This window comes from Oncorhynchus masou, chromosome 27 (genome assembly GCF_036934945.1).
Source record: "Oncorhynchus masou masou isolate Uvic2021 chromosome 27, UVic_Omas_1.1, whole genome shotgun sequence".
Taxonomy (NCBI): Eukaryota; Metazoa; Chordata; class Actinopteri; order Salmoniformes; family Salmonidae; genus Oncorhynchus; species Oncorhynchus masou.
The window spans coordinates 20,581,419-20,593,575 of record NC_088238.1 but is presented as its reverse complement, the minus strand read 5'-3'; the positions used below and the strand labels follow the sequence as shown (position 1 = coordinate 20,593,575).

The 12,157-nt window shown below is 38.5% G+C and overlaps 1 protein-coding gene across 1 annotated transcript in view; it reads right to left on the bottom strand.

Moving 5' to 3' along the window:
* The window catches only part of LOC135515755 (sodium-coupled neutral amino acid transporter 4-like), a 32,683-nt gene extending 27,663 nt beyond the window's left edge, over window positions 1-5,020 (bottom strand). Inside the window, exon 1 of the mRNA XM_064939464.1 lies at window positions 4,914-5,020. The gene's annotated coding sequence lies outside the window, so the exon portion shown is untranslated. The remainder of the gene's footprint in view (window positions 1-4,913) is intronic.
* Window positions 5,021-12,157: the final 7,137 nt, after the last annotated feature.

The window sequence follows — 12,157 nt, the reverse complement described above, 5'->3', positions numbered from 1 at the left end:
GCTTTTTACAACAATATCAACATTAGCGCATCTAGCTAGCTAACATTGACGAGACAAAGCAACACACACAGACATGTATTGGCAAAAAACACTACTGCCACCGTCTGGTAGGGTGTATTTTAATAAGGCTGAGTGGCTGACGACTTCAAGGTCTTTGCTGTCTGAACACAGAAGGGATTGACTGCCAACATTCTGTTCAGAGGCGCTACGTACTGTCAGCAGGCAAATGTTTGACAATCCTACCGGTGTGTCTGAGCCATTAGGTATTTCAGAATTGGAGTCGGAATTCATCAAAGAATATATTAGCCATCAATGTAACAAAGGTACTGTATGAGTTACAGTCACAAGCATGTACTGTACTAAGCATAGGAGGATGATGGCAACTTAAATGGGGAGGACGGGCTTATGGTAATGGCCAGAAAGGAATAGGTGGAATGGTATCAAAATACATCAAACACGTGGTCTCCATGTGACTATGTACATACGTACGACTCAGTGACCTTGTTGTACATATTTCTTTGCTCAAGCCTTAGCATCAATACTGGCATTTACCATGCTGTACATATTTTTGTCAAAAAATAACGAATGTACATACTCATACCGATCTTGTGAAGGGTATGGTGATATGTATTGGTCAGGTCAGCACAAGAGCCTGATAGTAATAGCAGGGCCTCATATAAGGTATAATCAAATACAACAATGTGTGACCAGGTTTGTGGTGAAGAGGATCACCGAAGCATGGTCCCTGCGTGTTTGAGCTGGACCTCTGCAGTAAGATCTATTTTGTTGGCCTGATGGAGTTCAGGCTGTAGTCGTTGTTGCTTCCTGGTACTGTACAGGGTCCGTCCTAACTTTGTTTGTGAACACTCTCCCCAGGTCCCCCTTGTTCCGATGGTCTTATCAGTCCATATTGATCTGCCCATGGCTTTTGTTGGCTGATGACGAAGTTGCACTGCTTGACGTAGAACCACATCTGAGTGGCCTTGAATTTGCTAGGGGAGGGTGCTCCCGGGGCCAGGTGAGGCCCTGCATGTTTTTTAATTGTACCTTTGTTTAACTAGGCAAGTCAGTTAAGAACAAATTCTTATTTTCAATGACGGCCTAGGAACAGTGGGTTAACTGCCTGTTCAGGGGTAGAACGACAGATTTGTACCTTGTCGGCTCGGGGGTTTGAACTTGTAATCTTACGGTTACTAGTCCAAAGCTCTAACCACTAGACTACCCTGTCGCCCCGATGTGATTAGACACTTGCTCATTTTTCGAGCCAGTACGTGCTGGCAACAGACATTTGAAACTGAGACTCATCGAGCGATTGCTTCCTGTAAAATCTGCAAGGCAAACTCACAATCCAGCATAAATTGGAGTGGCAAATTCTTCCATGTTCGTTATTTACAGGAAGTAATCACTTGTAGAGTCTCTCTGTTTCAAACCCATTGGCGAGTTTGTGTGTGACCGGCTATCAGGCAAACTCTTAAAACCCTGAGCGGACTCATGTGGTTGGCAGCGCCCAGCTCTAGTCTGGGACAGTATGGTCATTTAGAGATATGCCAGGTTCCTTCAGGGAAGGGGTGCACTATCAGCAAACCTGTTTGCCTTTCACTGCTTCATGCCATTTTAAGAACTTGCCAAACTAAACAGAGGTGGTGGAATGACGCTGGGAGAGACATTTATGAAATTGTCCAGAGCGACTTACATTTTGTAACATTGGAAATGTCTGTTTTGATGTTATGTAATTTTCATTTAGTGGTCTTACATAAGATGATGTGATCTCATACGATCCTCTGTTGACTATCACCTAACCCTTTCGCCTTTGAATTTGATGCAATTCATCCCTAATGCTAGCCTATATTGTATACAATAATGTAGATAATGTAGTGGTAAGAAAAAAGGTGGGTAAACGTTGATCGCCAGTCATGGTGAAAAAGTGAAGCTTCCTATTCTTTCAGTGCATTTTTCCGCAAAAGGTGGATAAACTGTTGGGCAAAAAAAGGTGGATGAATTGTGTTTACCCTCCACTACATCACTGATGATTTTGATGCTACCAAAAGGTAACACATTCCCAATAGAGTTCTGTGGAATGATTTGCAAAAGGTTGGCTAAATGCACATGACAGGACTTGGGTTGCATTACTAAATCAGCCACACCGTTGCATCATGTAAGAACTGTGAGATATGAGCCAGCTTTATGTCTGCATTAATTATGCACCTTACCTGCTCTTAATGTACTGCATATAAAATGTATAGATGGTATAGAGATTTGACTGTCAGCCTGCCTGAGGGGGCGATGAGCAAACTGGTTATGCAGTAGGATGTGGTATTACATAATGTGATTTATCAATGCAGGTTAGTCTCAGAGATAAGATCAATTATTAAGAGACCTGGTTCAAAGCCATTTCACAAAATTAAAGCTAGCCTAGGAAATATTTCTTACCATAGCTAGTGCAGGGCGTATTTAAGTTCCATATTCTTATTGTTCAAACTATTTAGTTGCATTATGCAACAGTAGTTATAAAAATAGCCAGCCCTCACATTGTATGCCCTTCTCAGATTTCAATAGGACATAGTGACAGTGTTATAGAAAATCACCCTGAAATCCTTTGATTCCTTTGCGGAATAATAGTGGATTAGTGTTAATAGTAGCTTCCATGCACCACACACCTCAAACCCGACTTTGCGACCGGCTTAAGGGTAAATTTGCTCTGTTCCACACAGTCCCAATTGCATCAGCTGTCATTGCTCGAACATGAACAGCTCTGGGCTTTTAACCTACATCTGTTATGTCACTCAAGCCACTGCATCACACACCTCACACTGACCAATGAAAAGAGCATGCCCATTTCTATATCCCCACTGACAGGTGTGTGCTGAGAAAAAGTGCCAGGGCCTGCATTTGAACACACCTGCACACTGCTGACATGAAAATCTTTGACATAGAATTGACCCATTTTCTATTAGACCGTAAACAATGAAAGTTATAGAGTGTTCTCTGTAATAGCCTAGGCTTCTGTCTGTCACCGAATGGTTACATCAGTAGATTAGCTGTGAAATCAAGACTTAATCAAATGTGAAAAGCATCTCACTTTTGCAAGTAATTTCCAATCTTTGTCTCTATAATTTGTGTTACCATTTGTGAGAATAAAAACACCAAACTTTTACACTTTATTAATAGTCCCTTTGACAGGAGTCAAAAGAGACTTCACAGAGAGATAGAGATAGTTTACCCATATTACAGATGGACCTTGTTTAATGGATACCTAGAAAATAGTTTGTGGACACAGTCAGCAACCCAAGATGTGGGTTGGATTTTTACCAAGCAACAGTTTAGTAACTGCATTACCTACCTAAAATTGCATTGTAAAGTTCAAAACAACAGGAACTGTATGAACCCTTTTGGCATGATCTAGATAACAGACCTGTATTATCACTGTGATACATTTGGAAGCTGGACATTTTGTTTTAACTTCATGTCTCACTTCCTGAACCTTCACGCCATAAAAACATTTAACCAAACTGGGAAACTATGCTCCAATGCTAGCCTATACGTGTGCTGCACTTTTTAACATCAGAATTTGTCTACATATGTGTGAAACATTATCATTTAGGGACAAACTTGGTCAGGCCACCTGAATTTGGTTGCCCAACTCAAAACCAATATTACTTAAAATAATCCCATCTCACAGTAGTCTGCATGGCTACTATAAAAATATGTTACTGGTGGAAAAGGTTTCCTAATAATGCATGCAGTGTCAGTGGGAGTTCACCAGACAATATATGTATATATATAACTCTTTCCCTGAATCACTTACTTTATTTCTATTTAAGATATGGCATGCCTGAGCCTCTGTTAAGGTAGGCTCACTGGGCTGATAATGTACAATCTTCGTCAATGCTGGTACAGGGAGGAGTGTTTTTAAACCACATGGATTTGAGAACCCTATGTACTTTTATAATATATCTAAGTTTCCATATTCAAATAACAAAGTAGCAAATAGAGAGGTGAAATTAAATATGAATATTCTCAAAGCATATCCCCATCAACGACAAAGATAAAGAAAAAGCTTAAGGGTTAAAATGACTTAACCCTTGAGGAATCTTTTTGAAATACGCACCTCCCAAATCAACGAAAGAAGGCGGAATCAGTCTGTAGGCTAAACCACACACTCCAACATACCTCGATTTCGCATTTATTTCTACATGTTCAGATATTTCCACTATATTTATAATTGTACAACTATTAAAACACACTTACAGAAAGTATTATTCAAAATAACTATTAAACCTTTGTAAACTTTATAACTCTGACAGTGTCGTTGTGAAGGTTATTGAATGGTTAAAAAGTCATTTTCACGTTCCTTTGTAGTATGCGAAATACACACGCGGGGCAGTTCCAAACATTGCAGTTTCTTCCATTCTTTCTTCTCCAAAACACATCAAAATAGTGACTTACACATGTAATATCACTTACTGGCGTTATAAGAATAATTAACCGTCTACCATAGAATATTTGCCCTTCATGTAGGCTACACGACACATGTTATTTGCGCGAAAAACATTATTCTTTAACGTTCAGGCTACACCCAACACAGCAAATGTACTGCAGGGACTATGACATTTGATCAGATATCATGGCTAATACATAACGTGTTTTAAGTATCCCATAGTTAATTTAAACGATACATGTATTGACTTAACATATTACCTGAGATTAAACCGCAATTTTCAGCCTTGGTTAATTTATCTTGTTGATGTTTTGTCAATAAATGTCAACATTAACCATTAGCTTTCCGGTGCGAATTGAAAATGGGATACAGTTTCAAAATACCGACATTGACAAACAAGTATGCAATACCTATACAACTACGGGAGAACATATACACGCTAAACATTTGAAAAAAGCTTAAAATGGGGACCTACCTAAATTTTAATTGTTCGGGACATCATAGGTGGAGGACAAGTAAGCGTAGTGAACACCAGTAAGGGAGACCCTTCCCATTTAACAACCGAGGGACACAGTGGAAATTTCCACCATGTGATGGCAACTCTTCAAGCATCATGTTTCACTACCAAGACACCCTCCGACTGAACGCAACCAATTGGCTGTTGTATCTCGCAGTCGTCGATAGGCAATGGCAGAACATGGAAGTTGTATGTTGTATGATGGACAGTGACAGTGGCCGACTAAAATATGTAAAACGTAGGCATTATGAAGAGCAAAATTGATTTTGGAGCGCCTTCACGTTGGTGTGTTATATTCGTAGACATTTCACATTATGTTTGTAGAGTAGACGCACTCAAGGAGGAGTGGGCACCGTTACCATTGTTTGCGCGCGCTTCATATAGTTTCCAAAAACCTTCAATTGTGGATGCATTTTCATTCAACACGTTCACTTTCAAATTCATTTCAGTTGGATAACCGATTAAAAAAAGTAATTACTTATATGAAATAATTGAACATGCAACAACCTACAGTGTTTTTCTAAAGATGTCTTGTCTTCGTAATCCTAGAACTAATTATGGAACGTTTTTTGCAGTTTATCACTGTAGGGCAGGCTATCCTGAAAATAGATTACATTTTCGTAACACAGGTATCGTAATAATGCATTAAAAACAATTGCCATCTAGCCAGTCACCAAAATAAATACATACAAATAAAAATCTAACCAATCACCAACATTTCAGGTAAAATGTTGATATAGGACAAGTAGTTTAATTATGTTGTCCTTTTGCATTTTGGTAGGCCGTAATTGTACAAAATAATTTGTGTTTAACTGACTTGCCTAGTTAAAATAAAGGTTAAATAAAATAATAAAAATTAAATAAATACGCTCGCTCCACTTTACAACAGCTTATGAATGGTTAAATATATGTGTAATATATACAGTCACAAAAATCTCATAAAGGCATGGTGCTAACTTTTTATATTTTCTCGCTACATAAATTGCCGAACAACCTACTACAGGTGTAGGATCGTAATTTGATCACCCTATTGCGGGATAACTTTTCTGGTTGTGTATTTGAGGTCTAAAAACGCTTCAGAAGTTTGACATTTCAAGGTGGAAATTACAGACTTTATTTTCCCTTACGAAAAATGTATCAACCCCTACAAATATTTATATTAATTATAATCCACATAATTCAAATTTCCTGTTGCCGCAGGATTATTATTATCTTGCTGTAGCAAACTGGCTCAAATTAAGATTCTACATCTGTATGAAATTGTCTGTACTTTTACATTATTGCTACAAGGTAATAACACCCATATAGTGACAGATGCAAGGAGCATGTCAGATGCAAGGACGTTAATGGAGCCAATGTAATCAAAGAACTGAGTGAGCTGTATAAATTGGATACATAAAATAACCAGCTCAACTGGCTATACCTTGCTTGTCTCAGCAGCTCATAAAATCAGCTTTCACATTCTCAAAGCTACGAGTCAGCAACCAACCGATAGAGCAAGCCTGCTCAGCATACTAAAAATGATATAATACAGTACCAAAATGAGAAATCACAATTCATGCACTGAAGGTGATATTGACACAAATTAATTTCCTGCAATTAACAACAAATTTAAAACTTTGGCATAACAAAAAGGTTTCATCAATAACTCCACAAACCCATCAAAAGGGACATATTCAACCATACTTGGTATCCTGATAAGTAAAAAACAACTTTCTGTTCAGCGACAAGGCACTCATACTAATCACAAATTAGTATGTAGAATTATTTTCATTTGCACTATATATTTTGTTTTCAAGTGCAAAATAGTCCTCTTCTGGACTTGCCCTGAATAATGGACTGATTAAACAAGGCCTGGCTATTGACATGGTCAATATGACCTGATTACCTTGCACACCATTATCTTGAGGTTCAGGGTTCAAGTTTGAGTCCACTATGTGCACTATTTCGACTATGCGTTTACTGTGACAGCCATACATTAAAGTGGTTCATGCCATATTGATCAATGGCAGGACTTTGACAAGTCCTCACATTTATGTGATTATTGGCAAAAACACATTCCCAATGATTTGGGAGCAAAGTCTCATGATTACTCTGCCTGAACCTACTTTCTCTCTAAAAACAACAAATGTGCTCAGATTAAGAACATACTTGAATGTCACTATTCAGGTCAGTGAAGACAGTCAGTTTCTGCTTTCTACTTGTGAGGATGAGATGCTATTCTGGCATTATGCTTTGTGTTCTGGATTGAAAAACATGGCTTCAAGAGACCTTGTTTTATATGATATTCATGTAATATTTTATCCATTCTGTCTGTATATCACATTAATACACATTAGACATGGCAAAATGTATAGAATTGCAAGAAAACTAGCTTTAAAACTGCAACATTTATTTTTACCCCATGACAAAATATATAGAATTGCAAAATTCTCTACACCCATAAGAGGGGTGTCAACAGTTTGTGTCATGAACAGTGCTTGTTCCCATAGAAATAGACGTGGGGGATATATCACATAGACATAAATTGTCAACATATAGTACAGATGTAGGAGGGCGCGGAATGTTCCCCAATGCTGGAAGGGGGGGGGCCTGATCAAAGTGACAACTAAATAATCCATATGTACGGTATGCCGTTTTGGTCACAAACTTCATGTTGATATATCACATAGACATCAAATGTCAACATACAGTACAGATGTAGGATCTTAATTTGAGCCATGTGCTACAGCAGGAATATAATCCTGCGTCAACAGCAAATGTTGATTATTATGTGGATTATAATTATTATGGACATTTTTGTAGGGGTTTATATTTTTTTGTAAGGGAAAATCAAGTCTTTCAAAGTGGAAATTATGAACTTCAGAAGCCTTTTTAAACCTCAAATACACCACAGATTTTTCATTTCCTGTTAAATTCCTACATCTGTACAGCTGAACATTCTGAAAACCTGCAAACTCTTACTGGGAAGGGACTGGGGGATACCTAGTTAGTTGTATAACGAAATGCATTCAACTGAAATGTGTCTTCCGCATTTAACCCAACCGCTCCGAATCAGAGAGGTGCGGGGGGCTGCCTTAAATCGACATCCACGTCTTCAGAGCCCAGGGAACAGTGGGTTAACTGCCTTGTACAGGGTCAGAACAACACATTTTAACATTGTCTGCCCGGGGATTCGATCCAGCAACCTTTCAGTTACTAGCCCAACACTAACCACTGGGTTACCTCTAGGCTACCTGCCACCCTACAGTACATCAGAAGATGGTGAGTATGTTTCACTAATGTTTCCCTATCAGGACTCTGATTCTGGATCTGCTATGATTAATGGCTAAATTATTTCTTAACAATTTCACTGAAGTCCATGGAGAGGCTGGCTTCTGTCGTGCATTATCTGAGATCAGCTGTCTCACGCTCTGGTTTAGAGAGTGATACCTACTAAAGCACTCACAGGAGGAGGGTCAGTGCCTACCAGCTGACAGTGATTAAAGACTCCTACACTGTAATGAAGTTTGCAATGAAGACATGTAGGTCTGATGTGTGTGTGTGTGTGTTAGAAACAAGGTCCCTTGGCATTGTGTCCATTTCAAGCTTTCAACAACAATTAAACAGCCATCTAAATAATGTTTCTCAGCCTAACACACTGTTGAGTTCCCTATTTAGTTTTCTTTATATGTACATGCACAGAGCTTCCAGATGGCTCCAGCCTAAGGTAATTTCTGATTCTGGTTTAGGGTGTAATAACTTTAGGGAAACCACATTTCACAATATGTACGGACATAGAGAGCCTTAAGTAACAAGCAATACGTGCTAAATATGTGTCACAGTCAATCAAGACAGGCTCTTTATGAAAGGCCTTTACTTATGGCTAAAACAGTTTCTACCAAGCTTATTAATTAATGCTGTGGGCTAAATCAGGTGTTTCTAGGTGGGCTTAAATAAATCTACAGTGAAACAAACGTGTACACTTTACATACATGTTTATTGACTTTTAAAAAGACCACAGTAACATGACAGATTTTGTGCAAATGCGACGAAATCTGCTAGGGGATATTCAATGTACAGACATAGAGAGCCTTAGGTAACAAGCAATACGTGTCAAATATGTGTCACAGTCAATCACGACAGCATCTTTATGAAAGGCCTTTACTTATGGCTAAAACAGTTTCTACCAAGCTTATTAATTAATGCTGTGGGATAAATCAGGTGTTTCTAGGTGGGATTAAATAAAATTGAAGTACAGCGGGGCAAAAAAGTATTTAGTCAGCCACCAATTGTGCAAGTTCTCCCACTTAAAAAGATGAGAGACCTGTCATTTTCAAAGGTACACTTCAACTATGACAGACAAAATGAAAAAAAAACAAACAGAAAATCACATTGTAGGATTTTTAATGAATTTATTTGCAAATTAATGGTGGAAAATAAGTATTTGCTCACCTACAAACAAGCAAGATTTCTGGCTCTCACAGACCTGTAACTTCTTCTTTAAAAGGCTCCTCTGTCCTCCACTCGTTACCTGTATTAATGGCACCTGTTTGAACTTGTTATCAGTATAAAAGACACCTGTCCACAACCTCAAAGTCACACTCCAAACTCCACTATGGCCAAGACCAAAGAGCTGTCAAAGGACACCAGAAACAAAATTGTAGACCTGCACCAGGCTGGGAAGACTGAATCTGCAATAGGTAAGCAGCTTGGTTTGAAGAAATCAACTGTGGGAGCAATTATTAGGAAATGGAAGACATACAAGACCACTGATAATCTCCATCAATCTGGGGCTCCACGCAAGATCTCACCCCGTGGGGTCAAAATGATCACAACGGTGAGCAAAAATCCCAGAACCACACGGAGGGACCTAGTGAATGACCTGCAGAGAGCTGGGACCAAAGTAACAAAGCCTACCATCAGTAACACACTATGCCGCCAGGGACTCAAATCCTGCAGTGCCAGACGTGTCCCCCTGCTTAAGCCAGTACATGTCCAGGCCCATCTGAAGTTTGCTAGAGAGCATTTGGATGATCCAGAAGAAGATTGGGAGAATGTCATATGGTCAGATGAAACCAAAATATAACTTTTTGGTAAAAAAAAGGACAAAGAATGGAAAAAGAACACCCTATCATGCTTTGGGGCTGTTTTTCTGTAAAGGGACCAGGACGACTGATCCGTGTAAAGGAAAGAATGAATGGGGCCATGTATCGTGAGATTGAGTGAAAACCTCCTTCCATAAGCAAGGGCATTGAAGATGAAACGTGGCTGGGTCTTTCAGCATGACAATGATCGCAAACACACCGCCCGGGCAATGAAGGAGTGGCTTCGTAAGAAGCATTTCAAGGTCCTGGAGTGGCCTAGCCGGTCTCCAGATCTCAACCCCATAGAAAATCTTTGGAGGGAGTTGAAAGTCCGTGTTGCCCAGCAACAGCCCCAAAACATCACTGCTCTAGAGGAGATCTGCATGGAGGAATAGGCCAAAATACCAGCAACAGTGTGTGAAAACCTTGTGAAGACTTACAGAAAACGTTTGACTTCTGTCATTGCCAACACAGGGTATATAACAAAGTATTGAGATAAGTATTTGGTCATTAACAAAAGTTTATTTTCCACCATAATTTGCAAATAAATTCATTAAAAATCCTACAATGTGATTTTCTGGAATTTCTTTTCTCATTTTGTCTGTCATAGTTGAAGTGTACCTATGATGAAAATTACAGGCCTCTCTCATCTTTTTAAGTGGTAGAACTTGCACAATTGGTGGCTGACTAAATACTTTTTTGCCCCACTGTATATGTACCTAGTATGTTCTACTTGTATATTAAGCTGACTTAAACATATGAGTTAGTTAATTAAGCTGAATAAAAAAAAAGTATGGCTTCTTACAGAAATGGGTCAGGCCTCTTGCTCAATAGCACAAAGCAGATAATTCAAGCTATGTTCTTACTGGTTCTAGACTATGTTGAAATAATCTAAATGAATGCAGCGACCACTTCATTAAAAACTATAGATGCATTTTGACCGTAGACCATTTTGTTTTATAATGGGTACATGTTCAATACACACCCCTGCAATGCGTGTAGTCGTATTAAGGTTTTCATTGTTTTCTTGTCAGAGTTTTATGGTTTTGCATATGACTGTGCATTATATGCTGTCGTAATAGGGTTGAGGATCAGATCAAGCTGTCACGATCGTCGTACGAAGCGGACCAAAGCGCAGCGTGGTGTGAATGCATCGTTTTAATGGATGACGAAAACACGAAGTAAACAGAACAAAACAATAAATGAACAACGACCGTGACGCTATATACCAAATGTGCTGACACAAGCACCTAACATAGACAATCACCCACAATGACAAAACAGGCTACCAAAATATGGTTCCCAATCAGAGACAACGACTAACACCAGCCTCTGAGAACCATATCAGGCCAAACACAGAAACAGACAAACTAGACATACAACATAGAATGCCCACTCAGATCACACCCTGACCAAACAAAACCTATAAACATACAAAGCAAACTATGGTCAGGGCGTGACACATGCCTATTGGGAATTTTTGATCAATTATTGATTAAAAAAAAATAAAGACACACCTGTTCTGGGTTAATTCCATAGCTGTTTGCATGGCTTGGTATTGTATTAGCCGAGTATGAGACATGATAAATAATACAATTGAAGTAAAGTATAAAATAAACAGTATTATCCTAAAATTGAGAGATGAATTAAAAATCACATCAACATCATAATCTTTCAAAATGTACCTGTTTTCCGTATAGAATGACATGTATACAGATTATATTAGAACTTTTTGTGTTTTGTCTTAGTGGTTGTTTCTTTACTAACTAGGAAAACTCAGTGTGTTAGTCTGAGAAACATTGAGATGGTTCGTTTATTGTTGTTGAAAGCTTGAAAATGTACACACATTGAGAAGTGATATTGCAGCAACAGTTTTAAAGTGGGTAATTGTATCAAATATATATCCTTGCATGTTTGAATTAGAGCTCATTTAAAGTGTTTTCATCACATCCTGGTAAACACCTTGTAAATTGTCTACGTTGACATTTCTGGTTATGTCTCACATGTAACATAATAATACTAAAGATTATGATAATAATGTTATATTATTTTTATAATAATACATATCTGCAAACCAAAAGTATTTCTGAAAACCCCTTTTTGCATCTTCAATAGTTGTAGATGTTCCAACGTTCG